Source organism: Poecilia mexicana, unplaced genomic scaffold (assembly GCF_051168715.1).
Source record: "Poecilia mexicana isolate PSO_F unplaced genomic scaffold, ASM5116871v1 scaffold_5, whole genome shotgun sequence".
Taxonomy (NCBI): Eukaryota; Metazoa; Chordata; class Actinopteri; order Cyprinodontiformes; family Poeciliidae; genus Poecilia; species Poecilia mexicana.
Genome location: NW_028263374.1, coordinates 14,248,175 through 14,271,738, shown reverse-complemented (window position 1 = coordinate 14,271,738; position 23,564 = coordinate 14,248,175). Strand labels below are relative to the sequence as shown.

At 39.0% G+C, this 23,564-nt stretch overlaps 1 long non-coding RNA gene across 1 annotated transcript; it reads left to right on the top strand.

Annotated features, from left to right (window-relative positions):
• The first annotated feature begins 11,643 nt into the window (after positions 1 to 11,643).
• Positions 11,644 to 20,255, top strand: LOC148159657 (uncharacterized). The gene is made up of 2 exons (XR_015762956.1): positions 11,644 to 11,693; positions 19,598 to 20,255. It is a non-coding gene; the product is annotated as an uncharacterized LOC148159657 (long non-coding RNA).
• The last annotated feature ends 3,309 nt before the right edge of the window (positions 20,256 to 23,564 follow it).

The window sequence follows — 23,564 nt, the reverse complement described above, 5'->3', positions numbered from 1 at the left end:
TCAACATTAAACTGTATTGGTTACAAATGAGACAATACATCAGCATTATTTATGTGTCCGGCACCTGTGCATGCAGCAACGTGTATAAATGTTGGCGGGATGGTAAAAATGTTTCAAAAGCATAAATAATTATTGTATCTTTATTGCAGTAGCATGATTCTACACTCTTTTTACCTCCTTTTGTCATCAGCCTGACTGCACGATTATGAGATGAACATAAGTATTCCTCCAGCCATATTTGTGACAAGTCCAGTTGTAAACATTTATCTGTGTGTGAACCAAAAGCAGGAGGAAGCTTAGCAGATGGAGGAGCGTTTATTAAGATCTTTATTTTACTTTGCTGTATAAGACTTTTCTTATTCAGGGTTTCAAACCCCTAAAAACATTTACAGAAATTATGTGCCAAATGCAAACATTTATTAAATCAAAAACAGCTAATCCAGTGTGAGCAATTCAGCAAACTGAAAAGAAAAAATTGCATTTTACTTAAAAAAAAAATAAAAATTAGCAGACAATTTATAAAGCATATAAGCACGTTAGCCTTAAGTCTCTTATGTTTCCCATCTTAAAGGGGAGCAAAAACAAATGGGTCTCTGTGTCACATCTTTTATTCCCCTCATCTACCTGTTTGTTTTTAAATGCGTACAGTCATGTTTTAGGAATTATAATCAACAGGTAAAAAACATATTTAGCAGCAAAATAAGTTCTATGAAATTAGAGGTTCTATTTTCTATATTGTTTGCTGCGAGATATTTGCAATCAAAGCTGATTCAGTTGTAAACTTTAAAACAAATCTTTGCCCAGGGAAGATAAAAAGTATATCGAATTGAACATTTAAATAGAATTTAAACATACAAACTTCAGCATGTTGAAACCTTTATTTTAGCAATATGAATTTAGTAATCTTAGTATTCATCCATTTATCCATCCATGAGCCAAGGATACCGAAATATGTCATATAAAAGTCTAAAGAAAGTACACTGTTAATATTAATGTTTTTTTGAAGTGTATTACTGAAGTAAGACTGTTTTTCAACTTTGCTGAAAGCGTAAAGGAGATTGCGTTGTAATGTTTTAGTTTTGGCTTGAAGCTGGTAGCACATCGTTTCCAGCTGGGTTAGTGTGTGCTCCATTAAATTTGCTCATATATTTTGACAGTGACAGGTCTGATGAGTTCCCCATGAAATAAGATCACAGCTAAGATCACGAGTTAACAGCAGAGCTGCCCCAATTAGCAGGAAGATTGTCGCCCCTGGGTCAACTCAACCTCACGTGTTGAGATCATTTTACACTTTCTTTTTTTTTTTCCATCAAATTCTATTGGGAAGCTCAAAAAGAATCTACTGGGTCATTATAATTATGTCCCTGAGCTCATTCTGTCCTTTCTCTCCCTGACAGACATACATATCGATTGTCTCCAGAGTGGAGTTGGCTGAGCCACACACACAGGTTCCCCTGGTGTTATATTACTACGTACCCAAGTATCAGAACACAAGGAGAAGAGGTTAAGATGAGTAAATGAAGTGCATGCTCCCTTGCACTGGAGCAGCCATGAAAGCATACAAAAATCTAGATGCTAACCAGTTTTTTTGCTCATGCCAGGCGATATGATGGGAGGTTATTTTCTCAAATGATTAGACATGCACCTTCTCCATAATGCAATATTTGATTTTGTCTTAATAAACTTACTTACAAAAAGTATATTGTTAATTTTCTCACCTTGTAAAAAGTGTTCACTGCAAATCTGATTAGTTTTTCCTGTTCTATTACATGCACACTCCAGGGTTTCCCCCAGAAAACTTGCTAAGCCTGGAGCTGGGGGCGCTAGGGCAGTCATTCATCCAGCACCAAGTCGTGTTTTTGAGTTAAAAAATGTTTACAGTTGACAGAAATTTGAAAATATCACTTGATACTTATGCACTATTGGAAGACTGGAAGATTAATCCCTAAACACCAACTGTAAAGTCTTTTAAAAAAAGGTAATAATTTAAAAAAAAAACTAAAATAAATAAAAAACGCTAAGGCTGGTGTGGGCACAAGTGAAGCCTGGTGGCCCGCCAGGCTTTTAATGCACTGTGGGAAACCCTGCACTCAGTAAGATACAACATTTGTGGTTGCAATGTAAAAAAAAAGGAAAGAAAACTGTATCAAGGGTTCATACTGTTTGCAATGAAATAAAGTAACAGAATCACAGAACAACGCAAGTCATTTAGATGTTTCATATTTCTGCTAAAGCAGTTTTACATAAGACTCTCCAAAAATAATTTCAAATATCTTTCTCAAAATATAGATACAGTGACTTGGTTACGTTGTTTTTTCTTCAGATGGGCCTGGAAACGATCAGTGGTCTTTTCCTCTTAATTTGCTGCCAGTGGGCCATATCCGATGTTTCCCCGGACTTATGTAAGCAAACTGATCTCTGTGCAGCACAAGACTGCAGTGACTTTGACCCTACTTGTGCTTACGTTTGCTGCATGTGACGGTTCATCTGCATCCTGCTGCAGCTTTGCTCGGCTGACACTTGACAATGAACAAAGACGATCATGCAAAGGTGCACATTCACTCATTCCGATGGATTTTCATCCATTTGTCCCTATTAAAAGAATATGAAGAAGACGCATGAAGAGTCCTCAGGGATTTGCTGTGACCAAAGCTGGAGCCCGAGGCAGGATGTTTGACATTTCACTTTGACCCCTTACTTACGTAAAAGGGAGCTGGAGCTGTTCTCTGCAGGCCTCTTTGCATGCAAACGTTCTTATTGGATGAAGAAAGGATTATGCAGTTTATTTCATGAGGATTTTATTTATTTTTTTGCTCTTCCCAAATATTTGAATGTCCTTTTGTTCCAAAATCTTAGATCTGATAAATTTGTTGTGTTGCAGATCTATATGAACGAGCCGATAAAACTTACTTGTGCACTTCTGTTATTTAGGGCCATCAAATTAAATGGGGCTAAACAGAAACATAGGTCACACTTTTCAGATTTTAGTTGTAAAAACAGTTCAGAGGGTGTGATTAACTTTGCAAAGAATCGTAGACCTTGTGACCGTTCTCCATTCTGCACATTTCGTCCTTTCAATTATCTACTTTGCTCGCAAATGAACACTTTGTTTTCAACTTTTGTTCTCAGTATCTGATGCAGCTGGTGTGTCAGCAACACCACCACTTTAGCAGCTCCGGCCTAACCCCTCTTATATCAAGTCTGAGCTTCTCAGCTGTTGCGTCAGGATCACTCTGAGGAGCTTTCCTGCCTGATCTGTCACCATTAACACGGCAGAGGAGACAGGCAGGTAGTCGTTTGCCTCCCCAACATGGTTTTGCTTTTGCACGAACAGAACAAGATGTACAAGTGGCAGCGCCTGTTGTTGTTATTGTTTGCCTAAAATCATCTGTAAATCACATTGAGTGATTTTAAAATATTTAATTTGGATTCTATTGAATGAAATATATACTCCCAATTACACAGGTCAAACATTGGTTCTTGATCAGGCTTACACACATTTCAGCAGTGATTCTCCTTCATATGAATATTTTTCAGACTTTCAGTTTCCTCCACAGATTTTTCCATCCATACTCTCCTCAATACAATGCAACTGTCCTGCGTCCTTTGCAGGAAAGCACATCAACGCATGATGTTTCCATGCTGATACGTCAAGGTTTGGATGGGGTTATAGGCATGTACTTATCCTTCTTCTGCCAAATACAGCAAGTGGAGTTCATACTAGAACGTCCTGTTCTGTTCTGGTCTCATCTGACCACTCAGCCTTCTCCAGTGCCTTCTCAGATGGTCATTGGCAAACTTCAGACGGGCCTGGACATTCGGTGGCTTCAGGATTTTAATTCAGACTGGAGTAGCGAATGCCTTGTCTTTTTTGAGACTGTGGTCCCAGTTCTTGTTAGGTAATTGACCAGGTCCTCTCATGACATAAGATCTTGTAGTAGTTCAAGGGAGATTGACATCATCTTCACCTTCTTCCACTTTCTAACACTTCACTGGTGTCCTTAGATAGCTTTTTGGTTCTTGCACATGGTGGAGAGTGAAGACTGATTGACATGCAGGCAGGTTATTTTTATTCATATAACAGGTTCAGTCAGTGGCATTTAATACAGGTAAGAACTGGAGGATAGGTACCAGGTAAAAACCAGCCCCTTGTCCTCTGTCGCCTTGTACAGAGGATCTGGACCCTCGACTGTTGGAAAACAATTGATTACAGGAGGTGTGGACTCTGCTGAAGTTTCAATACCCAATCACTCACATTTGGCCCTGACACATGTAATGCGACAGTTCGACGCTATGAAGCTTACCAAAAATTGTATACAGCCATCTTCCACTACCAAGACAGAATTGCCGAACCTAAGAAGGTGATTGTTAATGTTAATTCGATATTTGGAGGCGTGGCCAACACAGATTGAACAGCTTAGTTCAATTCCTCCGCTGCCAACGCTAAAACTACAGGCAAACTACAATTATAAAACATCACACAAGATCAACATCATCGTTCACAACTTTTCCTTCTGTTCGCTAATGATCTTGGTTGAAATTCGGCCAAACAAATCAAGCTTCATGGGAGAAATCCCAGACGGGGCACTGGAGGGAGATGAGAATCAAGTGGAATTGCACAGAAAGGCAATGGCCAGACTAGAGAATAGGATGACTTCAGAATTAATGCTGATTACCAGGTAATTAAATACATATTTCATGCAATAAGATGCTAATTAATTACATACAATGTGATTTTCAGAATTATTTTTTGAAGCTCTTTCATGCAGTTGAGGCGTTCACATGATGAAAATGATACACCTTTCATTTCCTGTGAAAGGGAAAACCTTCTTTACAGAGGAGACTGGTCACTCACTTTGCTTTTCAAATATCTAAAGTAGTTATCTTCAAATCCAGTCCTCTCGGGCAAGTGGCCTGCAAGTTTTTGATGTGTCTCTGCTTCAACACATCTGAGTCAAATCACGAAGTCATTAGCAGGACTTTTCATGACTGGACTGACTACTGAGGAGGCAATGCAGCCATTTGATTTGGTGTGGGACCAGAAACAAATCTAGAAATGGCAGGACCCCGGTCCTCGAGGACTTGGGATGAGGAACCCTGGTATAAAGACCCGACATGTTACAAAGCAATGCATTTGATCAGGGAGGAACTGAGGGACTTTTTTTGGTTGTTTGCTTTATGAGCATGCCTGCTACGCTCAGACACAGCTAAGCCCTCAGCAAAGAGCCATGTCGCCCGTTTCATAACCAGTACTGGAAGGCAAGTCATTACGTGAAATTTGCAAGTATTTCCCAAACATACAGTACATTTCTATTTGCTGAGATCTTAGTACTCTTAGGCAACTGTTTCTATTCCGGTGCTCAGTAGACATTTAATGACTATACTGACAGAAGATATGTTAAAGAGCTGTGGAAATAAAGTGACTTCAGCCCCCTGAGGATTCAGTCTCAATTCCATATGTTCCCTTGGCTAAATTTGTCTGTTCTTGTCTTTTAGCACACTCTAATTTACTTGTCTTCCTGTCCAACTAAAATCGCTTCAGCTGTTCTTCCAACCATGTGATCATTAGGGAGGTGTGTAGGTGGCAAGCTTAAAAAACTTCTCATCTGATACATTGCATTATGTTAGCAGCGTGCTTTCTGCTGACATAATTACCTCCTAAGCCGACTTGTTTGCACAGGCGGTGCCACTCCAGTGCTCCTTACAAGACAAGTTAAATGGTCACGCTGTTCATCGGGAGTTTGTGTTGGCATTTGCTGCCACAGCTAAAGCCACTGTCTTTACTGGCAGCGAGCTTTGTCTGCAGTCTCAAAGCTCCCATCCATGCCGGGTCCTCGGAGCAGAGACCAGATGCCCTTTTGTTGCCTGCCAGAAACAGCTTTACATCCCCTGCTTCTTCTGTTTCATTCATTCTATCCATTGGCCTTTTGTGTACTCTGTCTGATCCGTTTCTTGATCTCTGGGATTTACCACTGGTGGTTGTAACGGTGGGCCTGGGGGTCCAGGGTTATGCAACCCTGGGATTATTCCTCAGGACAAATTGATTCAGACAGGCTGAATAACCAGTACATGCACAGCAGATTTACAGGAAAGAATACACAGCATTTTATGTCAAAAGCTTGAAGCTGATCGCACCACGACTTGCAGTACAACCTTTGGGGATTTTTCCCCTCCCCCAATTAGTTTGCTTTTAGAGTTTGCACAAAGTTTTTACTCGTGAAGACAGATGAGCAGGACCTGCTCCATTGGCCTAGATCCCAGGCCTTAAAGGGATTCCAATAAAACCCCTCCTGCCAGGAAAGCTCACAGGGTCCAGTTTCCTTTGGCATCAGAAAGTGACAGAAAGAGAGCACCGAAAGGTTTCAGGGGGGAGTGTTGGAAACTCCTCTTCCACAAAGCCATGATGGGTAATGTGTTCAGACCTTGTACATGTCACACTTCAGTGACCAATGTTTCTTCTGTCTGATGATAAGGTCCATTTATATGCAGTGTTGATCAGCACACCATATTTCCATGGAAGGCCCTGTTGAAGCTGAACTGCCACGTCATTAAACTAATGATGAACTGAAGAGAAACATCAGACTTTTTGCCCCTATTAGTGAAGGGATCAATTAGTATGTTGTTTTGTTGACATGATTTGGGATTCTTACAGTGAATAATTACTGTAAATGAATGCAAATGGTTGCTTTGTTTTGACATTTTCAGCAAACTGGATGGATGTTCATATCCAGTTTTGGTTCTGCTTAATTCCTATTTCCAGGCTCAGTAGTATTTGGCAGTAAACCTTTCAACTAATGTAGAACCGCATCCCAGCTGTGTAACAAAGCCTCAAATTAAAAGTAGCTTAATCTCACACTCAAAGCTTTGGAGCAGTTCATTAGCACTCGATTTTTAGTTTTTTTATTGAGATATTTGATCATTTACTGTGAATGGTACTAAAGTACAAACATTTCTTATCGTCCTGCTGTGTTTATTATAGTTCTACTCATTTTAAATGTTTTAATTATTACATTAAACATTTAAATTTAGGTTTGTTGTCATTTGTAGCAATTTACTGCAGCCACAGCTGTCTTACCAGAATAATTTCTTCTCTTTTGAGTTTGATGTTGAACAGTTGCTGAAACACATCAGCAGTTATAATGGGTGCACTGGTACAAAAATACAGATGGATTTTTGGATGGATGGATGGATGGATGGATGGATGGATGGATGGATGGATGGATGGATGGATGGATGGATGGAATATATAGTCATTTTTGTTTAGGAATTAATGCAGAAATGTGAAAAAATACAAAGTTTTAAATGATCGGTTGGTTTGAAATTTATTCAGTGCTGAGTACACCATCTAAAACAAAAATCCCCTCTGGTCAGACGGTAGTGTGTTTCTCATGTGCTCTGCAGGATTTTGGACTGGTTGTAGCAATGATTCATTACATAATGTGTACCAAGTTGCCAGGGATACAAATTGCTACAATTTTCTTCAACCTTGACAAAAATTCAGTATCAAACTTTATTGAAGTAGGATAACAGTACACAGGTCCTGATACAAAGCAAGTCTTTTTAAACAAAATGTCCTGATGTCTTACTTTATGGCATGCATGTTTGTGAAGAGTTGTACATTGAATAATTACCCTATGGCTCTAACTCTTGCAGAGAGCCTGCACAATTTTAATTGCCACACATGTACGTTTCTGTAGCCATAAATCAAAGTCAGCTGTTCTAAGAAACCACTGCAAGCCGACCCTTGCTCCATGCCACAAGAAGGCAACAGCAAGTTCAGCATTGACCTGTTGTGCAAACTTATAAATAGATCCACAAACTTGTTGTTTGTTGGTATTCAAGTATCTTATTTATATTGCTAAATTTAACTTCATGTTACATTTTGTTAGATTTTTTTTATATTGCGGAATGATCATAAAATATATTTTCAGTTACATTTTTTGCAAATGTTTGGCTTATCAAAATTTAACATTCTTTTTTTATGTTTCTCTGTTTGCAACTATGCCAAATATCTCCATATAACTGTTTACCTCCACCATTAATGATACAGAAAAAAAAAAAGCCTACAAACTAGCTTCACTATTGGTTTCCTGGAGGCATGTGGCTCCGGCATGCTGCTGGTTCTTCAACTTGAATAAACATCATGGCTGATGCAGAAACTGAGGGCAAATCTTGAGATAGGGAAGCTGTGAAATACAAAGTCTAGCAAGGCCTACTGCTGTATTGTTACCGACTAACTCTGTTTTACATGCCCTATCATGTTCGAAACAGTAAATCAAACATTATAGAAATCAAACATTACAGTATTCACTGTGGTGAATAAAGTAAACTAAGCAACAATAATTGTTTTTTTGTACTTAATTCTGTGGAAATCTGAATTCCACATGTTTTTTTTTGTTTTGTTTTTTGACTTACTGAACACCTAAAACAATTAAATATCTCAAGTATAAATCAGGAAAAACTCTGATGTGTCGCCTTTTATGCAAGTGGATGAGTAATGGAAATGTGAAAATAACCCTTACAGAAGCACGATACATTATGTCATGTTCTTGTCATCACTCTTGACACAGGGACAACATCCATGGTGTGAGATCGCTCACACGCCTTCCCCTTCCGGTTCTTGTCTCCATCAGTCTCATGATTATCCACAGTGACCCGACCCAAACGGAGCAAAATGTACACCGAGGACGTCCCCGGATCGCACCTATTACCACAGACACTCGTTGTTGCGCCGGCGTCACACTCACAGAATGTCATTAACACATTTGCAATCACCTCCTCCACTTTCACAGCAAAGATGCTGCAGCGACTGACTGTGACTTGATTGTATCTACAGATATATTCATCAAACCCTGCAATGAATACGACTCATCCTTAACCACTTATCTAGATATTCGTCTGAACATTAATGCACAACCTGCAGCTGCTGAACATATTTTAGGTTATCATACATATAGGTTATAATTTTTGTAATTTATTGTGTTTTTTTTATGTAATTCCAGTGTAACTTAAACCCACAGTACAATAATAAAAACAGAAAGTTTTACAGTGTGAGCAGTAAAATTTACGGTAAATCTAGTGCTATATGTAGTAAAACTTTTAAGTTTGCTCTTTTTTGTGGCTCAAATGATCAGATACATTTTTACTAGCTAAATGTAGAGACAGAAAATGTAATAAAATTTAAGGAAACAAAAAATATATGCAAACGATGAGTGTGAATAGATTCGTTTAAAACGTATGTATGTAAAAGTCAGATGCTTTCACTTCTTTTATGCTCCTCAACTCCTCTAGCTGTGTTTCTCTATCCATGTTTATTATATTTTACTTTATTACCTAATGTTTTAAATAATCTGAGTCTTTCCTCTTCAGTAAGAGGAAGAAAGACGATCTCCAACTCGCCTTCTTTTGCATCAATTTTATCCACCTAGTATTTTTCCACTAACATATGAGCAAGAAATGAGGTGATGGATCCTTCCCCTCAATGGCTCAGTCTCTTTTTCACATGTCTCAAACAGCACTCACGCTGCCTCCTTCCTTCTAATCTCCCTTTCCAGCATCACTTCGAGCCTCAGCACTGCAGCACTTGGAAAATTCCACACTGCAGCAAACAGAGGGGTGGCGGTGGAGAGCACGGCGCAGGTGCAGAGAGGAGGGAGCGAATGAGAACACAGAATGTGCCCGAACCCAGTAATCGATGATGGTAAGGTTGTCAATACAGCGTGGGAGTAAGACGTTGGCTCTGTGAATGGAGCAGATATCGCAGGAGCAGTGGGAAAAAAAGAGGCAGGGACAGGGGTAGGTGTGAAGCTGCGTCATTAAACAATGATGAAGTTCACATGGTGATCATAGAGGGAAATAAAATCACCTAGTAAGTGTCGAAAGATTTTTTTTTTTAAATGTCTATCATCCACTGATAGTGTAAATAATGGGAAAAGCAAAAAGAGAGAAATGAGAAATGAGGAGAGAAGAGGATTGAATTCTGGAAGGGCGAGGTGATGGAGTAATAGATGTGGAAACCTGTACAAACGTGCATCCATCATCACGTGCCTCAGAATGAGCAGAAAAAAACACTGCAGCAATTTAAAAGTGCTGCTCTGTTCAGGAAGCCACTGACTCTACAAACACTACAGAACATCCCTCACATTATTCCTCCATGTTTAAGGAACACATGTTTGCATTCTCATTCAAATAGCATGTGAAAACAAAAAAATTTAATTTTTATGGAAACAGTTATCTTTCATTCTGGATGTTTTTCTGCACATGATGGATTTTTGGAAAACGTTTCAATATATAATCTTTGTATTTTCTGCCTGAATTGCTCTTTGTGACATACTAACGGAATAGCAGAGCTCTTTTGTTGTGGAATTTTCCACCCAGATGGTACACAGCACGTTTATTTAAAGCTTAGCATTATTTGTTTAAAAGTCTTGGATGTGACAAAACCAGAGGAACGTTTTATGAATTTTTGCAACTCGAGAACCCTTATGCGTGACATATTTCAGTATAGTCTTTTATAAGTTGTCACCCTTAACTTGTTGAACTACAATGGTGAAAAATTACCAAATAAACATTCTTTTTTTTTCCAGATTCAAGAGCACTTATGTCCTCTTTCACAGGGGAGTTTGAATGTCTTCAAAAAGCAAATATTGAAGTTATTCAGCCCATTCAGATTGATGTGATATGATTGTTGACAGATTTGACAACATGATGCATGTTGCATTATGATTTTCAAAGTTGTTTCAGGGAACCTTTTATGTTTTTCTATGCCATGTGTCTAAATAGGTCAGCCAACATACTGTCGAAACCGAATCTACCTTGTATAAAAAATGTCACGACCTTTACGTCATCGCTTTAAATTAGACTATGCTTGGACGTAACCAACCAAAATGATTTCTGCTTGCTAAATGTTCTTTATGGCATTTCAGTTAAATAGTAGCAAGCCTGTGACATCATGGGAAAATCAAACCCTAACCCTCATATTTTGCTACTATTTCTAAACATCTGAAGGTGCCACAATCATTGTTATAAAAGCACAAATATATACAAGTGTAAATTAGATGGAAATCTCCAGCATTTGTTCTAGTTGCAGGTTTTCCAGATTTTTGGTAAGCAATGAGACTGAGTTGCTCACGTTCAGGTTTTTAAAAAGTGCTGACGGTCTCAGAAATGGGATTGTAAGTATTCTGAGGTAACAATGTGAGAGCAGCTTGCACCGTTTTGACTGTGAATTGAGCAACCCACCAATGTCACATTGAGACAAAGCGAGCGCATCAGCACAGACGTCATAGTGGTAGAGATCAATCACTCTGCTATAATGACCTACACTGCTGCGATTGATTCACAACAACTGACCCGGTCCGTTATCGATGCAGTAGCAGCCAGCTTGCAGATGGACTGATGAGTATTTGGGAAACAATGGAGGACCCCAACACGTGAGAGGATGACATGTGTGCATCCTTTTAACACTTGTTAAAAAGCTCATTATAAACTCATTTTTAGATGCTGTCATTTATACTGAGGTTAGGGTGTGAGTGACACTCATTCTAACTTATCACCATCCTGTTTTGAGCCACAGGGGAGGTTAAGCGCTTTGAGTCAGTGCATTAGAGGTCTGATCAGTGAAGTAAAACAAAGTTTTACTTCACTGCAGCTCCAGCTGCAGCGGAGCCGCATTTCTGACTCAGAGAAAGCAGGTGAGGGGATTTTTTTTCTGAAAACAACTTTCATGGACATCAGTAAAGTCTCTGCGTCCTGCAGACTGAATGAAAAGGAATGAGCAAAAGTACATTAATAACCTGGTTCTTATTAGTGGGCATTCACAAAATAGTCTTGGTATGTGTGTCAGTGCAATCGCCTATTTATAGACACAATGTTAAAAAAAAAAAAAGTTATTATATAAATGGTGCCACTGCATTCCAGACCAGAAAGGCAGGACCTTCTTCTTGTGGATATTTTCAGTGTCATGTCCATGTGAAAAGGTAGAGACTGAATTGGATAAGTCTTTGATTTTGTAGGGCAGTTATTCAACTTTTCACGGCCTCAAATACTGATGAGGCCAATTCAGGATCACACAATGCAAACATTATGCAGTAATCCCCTGCTATTTGTTGGGGTTAATATGTAGAAGAAGGTTTGCTTTCAGAGCAGAAACCACACCTAGAAAGTGTCGCATACAACCAGCACTATACATCATCCTGATCACACCCAGGTAAAATATTTTGGTAGCAACATCATAGTGTGGGGATTGCTTTTAGAAAAGCTAATGAGAGTTGATGAGCGGATGTGAATCCAAGACAACTCAGAAAGAAAACCTGGAAGAGTTTTGAGATTGGGCTGGATTTTTACCCTTCGTGTCCCTAAACGTAGAGCCAGAGCTACAACAGATAAGTCAAAACGTGTCCATGTGACAGCAGGACCCGGTCAAAGTCCAGAGCTAAATCTGACTCAGCATTTCTGGCAGGACTTGGAAAATTAATGTTCAGAGTTGCTCTTCATCCAGTCTGACTGAAGAAGAAGAATTGAAGAGCCTGTCATGATCTGTGTTTCTGTGTATTTATTGTAAGGTTTTTCTGTGTTCAGTTTCTGTCCTGTGAGTCTCTGTCTCTGCGTCTTCCCCTGTTGATTGATCCCAGCTGTTCCTTGATCACCCTCCCAGTGTATTTAAACCCACCTGTTGTCTTTGTCTCTTGTCGGGTCTAATGTCAGTTGTTGTCTCACATCTCTGCTGTTAAGTGCTGGTTAGCGTTAGCTCTCGTTTTCAGTTCTCTGTATCAGTAGCTACCGGTAATTAGTTGTGCGCTAAACTCTCTGCCGTGCCGCCTGTGTTGGACTGTTTTGAGCTTTCATCATTAAATTCATCATTTCTTCTACCACCTGGGTCCAGCCTGCGTCTCTCCCCACCACCTCAAACCCCACCCTATGACAGAACCATTGAGCTCAAACCCACAAATAGCCGTTTCAGATTTAGTGAGAAAACCCCCAATTTATAGTTTAAATGGGTTGAATAAATAGTTACAATAGTAATGGACTATCCTTGTCATAACACAGATGCTGTAAAGCAGCTTTACTTTGAATTGTCCTCTTAGTGTGCTAGTCAGTGTGGACATCTGAGTTACTGTTTTATAGGCCTGTGCTCTCAGGGAAACACATGCAACATGCCATGTTTGGCAAAAAAAAAAAAATCCCCAAAATTCAGCTTCTGCATTCACAGAAACTAATTTCTGCTTTGCCCTCTGCTTTATGTTCCTCTTGAAGACAATTTGTCGGATTAACCTGCCTTCCTGTTAGTGTTCAGGACAGAAATCAACATGCAGCAGAATAGTAAAAATGTTTTTTTTGTTGTGTGTTGATGTTGGAAACCAGTTGGAGGCTCATGGGCAAGATAACAAGGAATAAACAAACATCATGTTGGCTCAGTCAGCCAGTCAAAACCCTGCCGTGGTGCCATAGCAGGATTTCTGAAAACAAATCTAAAAATACTGTGGAAGTGGGGCAAATCTGGAACTAAACTTCACCTGAAACAAACACAGGATAGAACCATGAAGCAGATCTGAAAAAAGAACAAGAGACCCAGCAGTATTTATATTGGCTAAAGAAATGTCTTAACAAAACACAGATGGGTGATGGGTAACAGGAACTGAGTAGGAGGTGGGCAGGAAGCATAACCATAAGACAATGAGATGAGTTTCACAACAAAAAGCAAGTACAATTAAACCAGGAAAGTACAAAGATCAAACACATAAACTCATTAGACTACAGTGATGAGAAAAAGAATTTGTGCTCTTTCAGATTTATTTTATTTTCTTCTGTTATCAAACATTTTATTATCAGACAGAAAAAAAAGGCCTGATTAATGGAAATACATAGGCCCTGTGTGAAATATAATTTATCTTACCCAGACTGAAGTCCACACTCCATAAACCTTGTTTGATTTTCTTAGTGGCCGGAGGTTTTCAGAGGTCACAAACTGATGGGCAGACATTTTCCTTCTGGATCTTCTGACAGAGTAAAACTCATGGTTCCAGCACTAACTTTCAGATCTTCCTGGTTCTGACATTAATGGAGGCAAGCCCAGCTTTCAGTACTTTAGAAGTTGATCTGGGTTCTTTTGCAACCTCCTAGCTTTTGTTGTTTACTCTCCTTATGGAGGGTGGCTGACTGGACAAGTGCCAACTCAGCAGTATTTCGTCACGTTTGACTAAATCTTATTTTGGTCATGTTGTTTTTTTAGTGGTACTATGTAGCAGTCTAATGTTCTTAGGGTTTTCATTTACTGTTTAATGTGTGTAATCAATCCATTATTCAGAAAAAGCAGGGTTTCACTTTTTTGAAATAATTAAAGCAACTTTTCTCATGTATTTTAGAAATTAATATATTCTAATTTATTAAGGGCATTGATCGGTATCTGTGTACATATGGGAGCAAAAAAAAAAGCTGAATATGAGGAATGAATGGCCCAGTTTCAGAACCCAGTGGTTCCACAATACTTGCACCAAAAAACCCTGATTCTCCCTTTACGCTGAGTCTCTTCGGTAGCTGAACCTCTTACATAATGTCTTTTTCCCCTTCACTTATCCATTGGTACCCACTGGTGTCAACATTGGACCACTGTGGGAGTTTTTCCACCACACTGGTTCCGATGTTGAACCCTTGTTTGCTTAGCAACAATGTTTTCTGAAAGCACTGACTCTGGCACCATAAAATGGGTTTTATTCTGGCACCAAGTCTTTGTTGGGCCGGAGAATAAAACCTCTTCCTTCAGCAGCTGTTTGTGGGCTCATGTAAATCAACAATGAGTAGAAATGAATCATTCTTAAAATATTAGTACGTTTCTCTCTTGCTCAGTGTAATCCAAGACAAAAACAATAAAAACTGTAACGTCAGTAAAATAACTGATTATTACTGGGATACCGCAGACTCACTCCATCTCATCTTTCCTATTTGTTTTCATTTCATCTGTCTTCTCGCTGCATACAGCTGCACTTAAAATCTCTACTTACTGCTGAATTTATTAACATTGTTTTTAACTAAAATCAGAAACATTTTTAATGTCACAGTGGTAATAAATCTGCTTGGAACAGGCATGTGGAGCTACTGTTTGCATGGCTTTTCATAAAGTACCTACCAAAGGTCAGAACAGGGGAAAGGGAAACATTTAAATACACCAGCTGTTGTTCAAATCAGTGTTCATAAGTTGAGCTGGTGCCAAGGCGTTTGTTTGCACGGAGTCTAAAATAAAACACTGGCATTTGAGTCGATAAACTGCAACCCTCTGAAATTTAAAATGCATCAGAGACAAGACCGAGCAGTCGGTTACAGAAATGTTGTTAGAGGCTTTAGAAGGTGGCACCGAAGGTCGCTTCTGTACTTTGTTTCTATAAGTTGCTGTTTTACTTCTGGTCGGTTGCACAATGTGATCTGCAGGCCTCATGCATGACCACAGACTCAAGTTTTCCAACGCGTCAAGGTGTCATCATGTTTGTCTGGTTTAGTCATTGTTTTGACCGACTGCTGGACGCTGCAGATTGCTTGTGCTAATACCATAAGGAATCCCCTCACCATTCTAGATGTGCAACCTCCACGCTGGTTGATAACATATTTCATGTCAGCAAAATAAAGTTCAAAGAGCATGCAGCATTTTTATCTTTGAGAAAGTTTTAACAGCATTGGTCTTTCATCAGAAAGAGATATTTCTATTTAAAAAGCGTGTGAATATGTTAATTATAACCAAAACTGTCGTCACATATTTCAGGAATAGAAAGAATTACATAGTTTATCGATGTGTAAGGAAGTTAAGTTTAGTTTACTAAAGTTGGGCATATTTTACCTCATCGTAGTCGTTTGTTTAGGATGCCTTCCTCTGTGTATTTATGAAGGAATAAGTCGTCACTGAGGTAATTTTATCATTATTTTATTTTATTTTCTCTACTATCTGATTAGATAATGACACTTGACCTTCCAATGCAGACGGTGAAAACAACAGTAAAAGTTTAAGCAAATGCAAGGACAAACATTAAGCTATTGGTATTTGTGTGCAGGCATGTTTGACATCTTTGAACAGTCTGTGCTCTACATCATGTCATGGGGTTCAGATATAGTCTGATTGGAACCAAAGGACTCTTACATAACAGCTATGAGCACACAGAACCAGTATTCAGCCCTTCTTCTATCTCAAACACACACACACACACACACAGAGGCAAGCACACTCATGTCCAGGATGTAGACACACACACACACACTCATGCGCCCCCACATATGTGAAGAAACTCTAGAATTCATGACATCTGCACAGAGAAGACAAAACACACCCGCCATGTGCAGCCAGGCAGAGGCGGAGCCTCAGTTCTGACTTTTAACAGATGATGTTTACTTCGTTTTTCCAGGAAAATGGAGAACGATGTACTCTAAAGTTCGTACAGTGAAAAGGGAACCAATTCACTAAAAGGCTGCATTTTCATGAACTTTGCTCCTGAAAGACCTACTTTTTACTTTTTTTCATATATGTAAGGATAGAAGAAAAAAAATGTTTGTCTGCTGCAGCTACAATAATCAGTTCTAAATACAAAGTGCATTCTTTCATAGAATCCTTCTGTAAGACATTTCACTCTATTTAATTAAAACTTTATCTGACAACACATATTTAAAAAAAACAACTAAAGTTGTAAAAGCAATACATTTACAGGAATCAAGCCTTGCTAAAAGAAAAAAGAAAAACAGGAAATAACAGCTGTAAAACTGCAAAGCTATAAAAACGGCCATGCGACCTGATGACCTGCAGTTTCTTGGAAACTCTGGCTCGAAGCCTCCTGTTCATGTGAGCCTCACTTACTGTGTTGCACAGAGTGTGTAGAAAACATACATTTTCTGTGCAGGCAGACATGTGTGTGCATGAAAATCAAAATATTATGTTTCCAAATCTTGGCTATGCTGTGTGCCACGTGATTTTTTTGCAGCACGTGTGGAGAAATGGGAGGGGACATTCTTATACGAATAAGTTCTTCTCTCCTGCTCTTTCTTGATATACGCAGGTCATATGGAACGTGTTAATCTGTAGTGTGCTGAGGAGGAAAACACAAAGCTACAAACATGTTTTACCACTTAAGCTTATTTGCAGCTCGGTAAACTCTTCTCAGTGTCACAGCAGTCATTAAAGCTGGCATTCCTGTTTTAACTCAGTGGATTTTTATGACTTTCCTGAGCTTCAATTTAACTTCAGTTTTAGGTTTTCTCTGATTAATTAAGTGTATTTGCTCTTTTTCTACTGTTATCTTTTTTTTTCCCGTGAAGCACTTAGGAGTGCTCTGTGTATACAAAATAAATTTGACATGCGTAAAAAAGTAATTTTGACAAGTTTAAGTTACCTTGTCGAGTTATGTTCTTGAGTTATGGTTTATCTTGAAAAAATCTGCACGTGTGTTTGTTGCACTTAGGAAAGTTGAGGAGTTCTGCAGCTGAGAGGTGCTGACAGCTTGCTGGACTATGAATACAAGCAAAAGGGAAGAGATGAAATGAGGAACAACCTTTAGCCTAATATCCATTCCATGTCAATGGAGAATTAAAAGTTTTAATCTTAGTACATGACAAAAAAAAAAAAGAAAATTGGCTATTTGGCAATTTTCTGAACCAAAACCTGATTTGCAGGCTGGTCATTGCTTTTGTGAGGTTGAATGAAGGTTGCATTAGGGAGTTCAACAAATCCCTGCCAGCTTCTCTGGCACGCATGTCCAGCAGGATGTAGACGTGACGCCTTCCTGCAGAGGAAGTGGGGCAGCAGAAACCATGGTCTAGACCAGAACACGTGAAATAGATTTGGTGCAACTATTTGGTCAGCACCCAGACATCCCAGCCAGACAGAACCTGCCTGTCCAGATCCTGGACTTGGGGATGTGGAATGTGACCTAATTTTGTCGCCAGGTGCCCAGGAAATGATAGCTTGAGAAGCAGGTATCGCCACACGCTTTGAGTCATTTAAGAGAGGTCACGCGTCCGAGGGAGGGACCGGCCACATTGGTCAGTGTGGGAGGGCGTGTACTTACCGAAGATCTTTCAGCACAGCAGAGTTAAAACAAACAGAACTGGCAGGCCATTCCTCTCTTAAAACTATGCCAATAATTAACTACAGCATTTTCTTAAATATAAAAAAACGAGTTTTTTTTTTTTTTAAAAAGCCAAAAGAAAAAATCGGTTACTAAAGTTTTTGTCATTTTCAACAGAATGATTTTTGCAATGAAGCGAGTAATCTTGATATGAAGTGAAGCTAGCATAAGGAGAGGCGCAACATCAGTCATATACTTGATGCAGCATTTTCATGTGTGACTCTGCATCAGCAGTGCTTCTACAGGACAGACGTCACTTTGACGGGACACTGATCTGGACACCTTAAGGAAGTAATCATTTCACCATCCATTTGTAAGGCAATGCAGGTTTATTTGTACAGAACAAGGCATTTCAAAATGCTTTGCATGGCAAAAACACTTGGAGTTGCAGCAAAAAGATAACCCTTGTATTGGTCTCCTCAGATTCTATTAGTTTCTATTACTTTGATTTGGTCTACTACATAAAATCCCAACAAATTTCATCCATTTTGCAGGACAAAATGGTGAAAAAGATCAAGGAGTGTAAATATATTTGCCAGACTCTTCAAGTGAAGCATTTAATGCGTAGATAATTCTTACCCCTCTGAGAATAAATGTCCTCATATTAAAAATTGAATTTGATCGGTGTGGGATTATGCTGCCATAACAATAGATGATTTTATTTTAAGGTTTTTCACACATCTTCTCGAGGTGTGAAGAGAGCTTTATGCGCTCTGCTGATTTTTACCTACAGGATGAAATGTGTGTAGGATGTTAAAGCGAGGTTACCCAGCTTACCTTAAATACATCCAACATGAACACATTTTCTTGAACACTGACACAAACACGCTGTCCTCTTCAAGCTGTTACCATGGTGAGGTGGCATGGTGCAGATTGATCTACTGGATGCAGAAACTGGGGCATAACGATAAGGCAGTAGGTAAACTCAACAGAGACAGCATGCGGCAACAAGAAATGCAGCACACAGCGTTCTCACTGAACCATTTAATGTATGTTTACGATATATTTTAAGTCCCCTAGTCTTGAGTCAGGCTGGCTGGAGTGAACGTTAAAAACGGATAAGATAGTAGGCCAGGATTCGTCTGGTTCCCTCCTGATGCTGAAAGACTGCAGCTACTTTAAACATTGTAATTATTTGCTCCCAACTTATCTGCTGATTACTGCACCCCACCTCCACTGCTTCTGTCGTTGCAAATGCCTTCGCTATCAACAAGGCTTTTTTTAGACGTTAACTGAATATGTAAGTGAACTAACATGTCAGGCTTTGTTTACATCATGGTATCATACTTACACACGGCACGCCCTGTACGTGCACAGAAAGGAGGAACAATTAGAAAATTTGCAGCCGCCTGCCAAGATGACAGTCAACTTGACAGTTTGTGTCCGTTTTTCTATGTGCATCTTGCCTGTCAAACTCCTTCCCTCTGCTCAAGCTCTATGTTGTAATGAAGCATGTACATCTCAGGTGTGAACTTTGACAAACTGATGTCGTTCTGCAGGTTAGCGTCAACGACCGCGCAGCGCTGCAGATTTAGTTGAAGGATGCGCCCCCCTGGCATCGAGACGGTACTGGGTCAATATGACTAACCATGTTTAGCTGAACATGTCGATTGAAGGTCAATAATTTCATTTTACTACTTTAGAAATCTAGAAAAATATTAAGAGTGCTTAATTAACTGTAAATTCAAATACTGATTGATTGCTACCTCGGTCAAATTTTTGAATCTGGGATGTTACAGGACTGAAGTAATCTGCTGGTTGTTATTTCTGATCATTTTGTGATTGTTGTTTATTGTTAAGGTCGTTCCGCATTCAGTTTATTCCTCTGTGTTGAGTTTCTTTCTTCTGTGTTAGGTCTTTTCCCTTTTGGTTTGTAGTTCCTTGTTTTCTGTTTGGCTCCTTCTCATTTCTTCTCTCCGTTTGCTTTCTTTATCCTCCCCCAGATGTTCGACATGCCCCTGATCAGACTGACCTGGTCTCAGGGTCAAGGAAAGTATAAGATGTTGGCTCTTGTTGGTGCCAAGCAGTCCAGAGGACTGACACAATCTTTCCACTTGACCTGAAGGATGAAGTTTACCTGGGAGGATCGCCATTGACTGGATCACTTATCAGCCTCATTGGTTGTGTCAAATAAAGACCTGACCTGTATTCACTAAACAGATTTATGATCTGTGTTCCAGTGTAATAGCATCTAAATAATATATCAGATGGTGGTATCAGAAAGTATCCACTTTCTTCCTTGCATCTTTGGCATAATCTGAGAAAATATATTTTGCTTTCAAAGGTGAAGCATTCCAGTTACACTACTTTATGTTTAAATTGGATATAATTCTGTAATATATCAGAAAACACAAACACTATAGTTTTTTTTTCTTTTTTCAGTGGTGGATTGTCCTCTTCAGTCTGTAGCTTTTTTAAATTGGGCAGTGGAAAAGAGAGAGTGAAAACGGATCAGGTTTTACTGGATCTTTTATGACTCATCAAAGTTTGTATTGGTTGAAGCATCTCAAATATTTCAGAAACATCAGCCAGTCCAAAACAAGGAAGATAAAAATTACTCTACAATGTTTGGCACAATCTTTTTTTGTGCCAAACATCAAAGACTCTGAAGATTTCACCGCTTTTTCTTCGAGTGTGAAGCATTTTTAGTTTCCGCACTGTCTATTCTACTAAAGAATACACCCAGGAAAAAGTTGCTTTGGGGAGGTGAGGCATGTCGGTAACTTCCTTCAACACAGGCTGCACTGCATGGGCTCTATGAAGCTCCAGGAATGGACTTGAGGAAGGCATCCTTGATCTGAAAGGATCTGAGTTTAATGGTACAGCGCTGCTCAGATGTTATCTGTAGATGTTAATGGTAGCCGTCATCTGAGAAGCTCCAGAGACGCAGACACGTGCAGAGCTATTATTTACAATCTTAGATGCAAAAGCTACTCCTCCCACTTGAACTTTGTCACCTTTCCATGTTGCAACCACAAGCTTGAGAGATTTTATCGGGATTTTTGTTGCAATAGACAAAATGAATAGTACACATAAAAGAAAACGTCACACGTTTGTTGCAGATTTTTACACTTAAAGATTCAAAGGAGTGATGTGCGTGTGTCTTCAAGTACTGCTCTGACTTTAACTACATCCATTTCCTTATTACGATGGTTTCCCCCACAGACAGAGTTTTGTATGTCAGCCAACAAAGCAGAGCACCTTTTGTTTTTTTCCATTCGTGTTCCTTTGTGTCTTTTGTGGCTTCTGCCAAGTTGCAAATCAGACTTTTGCTTCCTTTTAGCAACGGCTTTCTTCTTTTGTGTCTCTCTCGTAGGAGTTAGGTTAGTAGACTCCTACGAGTAGTAGGAGTAGTTGTTGTCCTGTCGACAGATTGTCCACCTGAGCAGTGGATCTCTGCGGCTCTTACAATGCTACCATGAGTATCTTGGCTCTTTCTTTAATTAATATAGTCCTGAACAGGCGAGTCAGTTTAATGACTTAGTAGATTCACAATTGTTCAATTCTCTTTCTTTTTTTTAGATACTGAACGATGCTCTGTGAGATGTTTAAAGCTTGTGATATCTTTTACAGAACATTGATGAAATCTACCTGTAAAAAAACGACTGATGCTCATTACATCAAGTTATAGTAGTAGCAATGTTTGTCATTTGCTCCTGGTTTTCTTAAAGCATGGCTCTATTACAAAGCAGAACCAAAGTCAAATCAATCTTGTTTGTGTGCTCAAAATTGGTAAATATCTTATACACTTTGTTTGAGGCAGCAGTGACACCAAGCATCTGGTTTATTCTGGACAAATTGTTGTCACTGTTGCCTTCAAATGAGTCATGCTGCCTCTGATACGGGAACTTTTATTATAGCTGTGGATTTCCTCCCTTTCTGCTGAGCTCCCCTTCCACATGTTTTAATACTTGCTCAAGCAGTAGCTGCTTTCCAGGAACTTATTAAAGTTGTAAACTTATTGGCACAATCTCTTTCGTTGAAAGTGAAAGTGTTAGGAAGACTCATTTTGCCTCCTGTGGTCAGAGATTTTTATTTTGAAAGACACAAAGTTAAGATTTAATTCAGACACGTGTTCCGTCGTGTAAAATACAGTTTATTACGGGAGATGTGTTCTGATTTTTGCTATCCAATGGTCAGCCTCCCTTTATTTTGTGGCTAATTCATTGGAGATTTGGAAAGGGCTGTGGGTGTGTGGGAGGAACATGAAGGAATGTGGAGTAAACAAGGCTGTCCTTGATCTGGCATTGGGGCAGCTTAGTGCCTGCAGCACTCATCTTTATCAACACACTTATTTTTAGTGGAGCAGCTCAAAGCCTAATGGAGCCACCATCTCAGCTCACGCCCTCCATATTCAGTGTTTTCATGGCCACATGTCAGTAGCCGCACCTCACGTGCAAAGGAAGGAAGACAGAAAACACAAAAAAATAAAAGTGTTTTGTGTTTTTAAAGCAGGAAACTGCTGGGAATTCCTCAGCACTAGACTTTCAAGGTGCAAATTCTCTGACAGTGTCACCTCTAGTTTCTGTTAAAACGATGCACAAAGCATCTGTACACTGCTCAGATATATTATCAGATAACTCTGAACAGGATTGTGCTGAAAATATATAACTTTGTCACTTTCTGAAGATTAATTGGTTTCAAAAAAGTATTTTTCCTATCAGTAATACAATGAGAAAGTCAGTGGATATTTGATGATTAGTAAGATAATCCTCTTATGTAGATCAAGTCTTTAATTAGACTCATAATTAACAGTTTACATTGGGAAAACATTAAGTGGTCTCAACAATCAAAAGATTTCTAGAAATTTGAATTTACTCAAAATTAAATGTTACTTCAACTCAAGCATAAAAAATAATGACATTGTGATTTAAGTATCAATCATTTAGTTATAATCAAACTTACCTATTTAATAATTATTATATGTTGAAGGAACACACACACCAATTTAAAGAGTTACAAAGTAATTACCCTAATTGTACCTCGAGGACATTTTTATCCTCAGAAAATAATGTTTAATAAATATTATCTAAACTGATTGAAACTTGACACATACTATAAGAGACGGAAGAGAAAGAAGTGTTAAATCAAGATTCAGTACCAGCTTTGCTCCATTAACTTTAGTATCAGAACCACTTTAACAAAACTGTCTCACTACATCAATTCACATATTTTTCCGTAAAGCATACCTACAATTTTTGACAGGAAATCCAGCTTGGAAAGCTGAATGTAAGCACACTTTACACAACATTGTTTGAAAATCATCCACTCCAGAAGCATCATTCGTTTTCCTTGCCACTGATTGGCTGTAGTCCAAAAGCAGCAATAAGGAAACTATAGATGTAGATGTTAGCTTCTGTGATAGCGATAGTTCCACTGTTTGTATTATTGGATGACAACCTATAGGGGGCAGTAATGATCACTTTTAGAGGCGATATGAAGTATTTCTAGAAGTTTCAGAAGTTT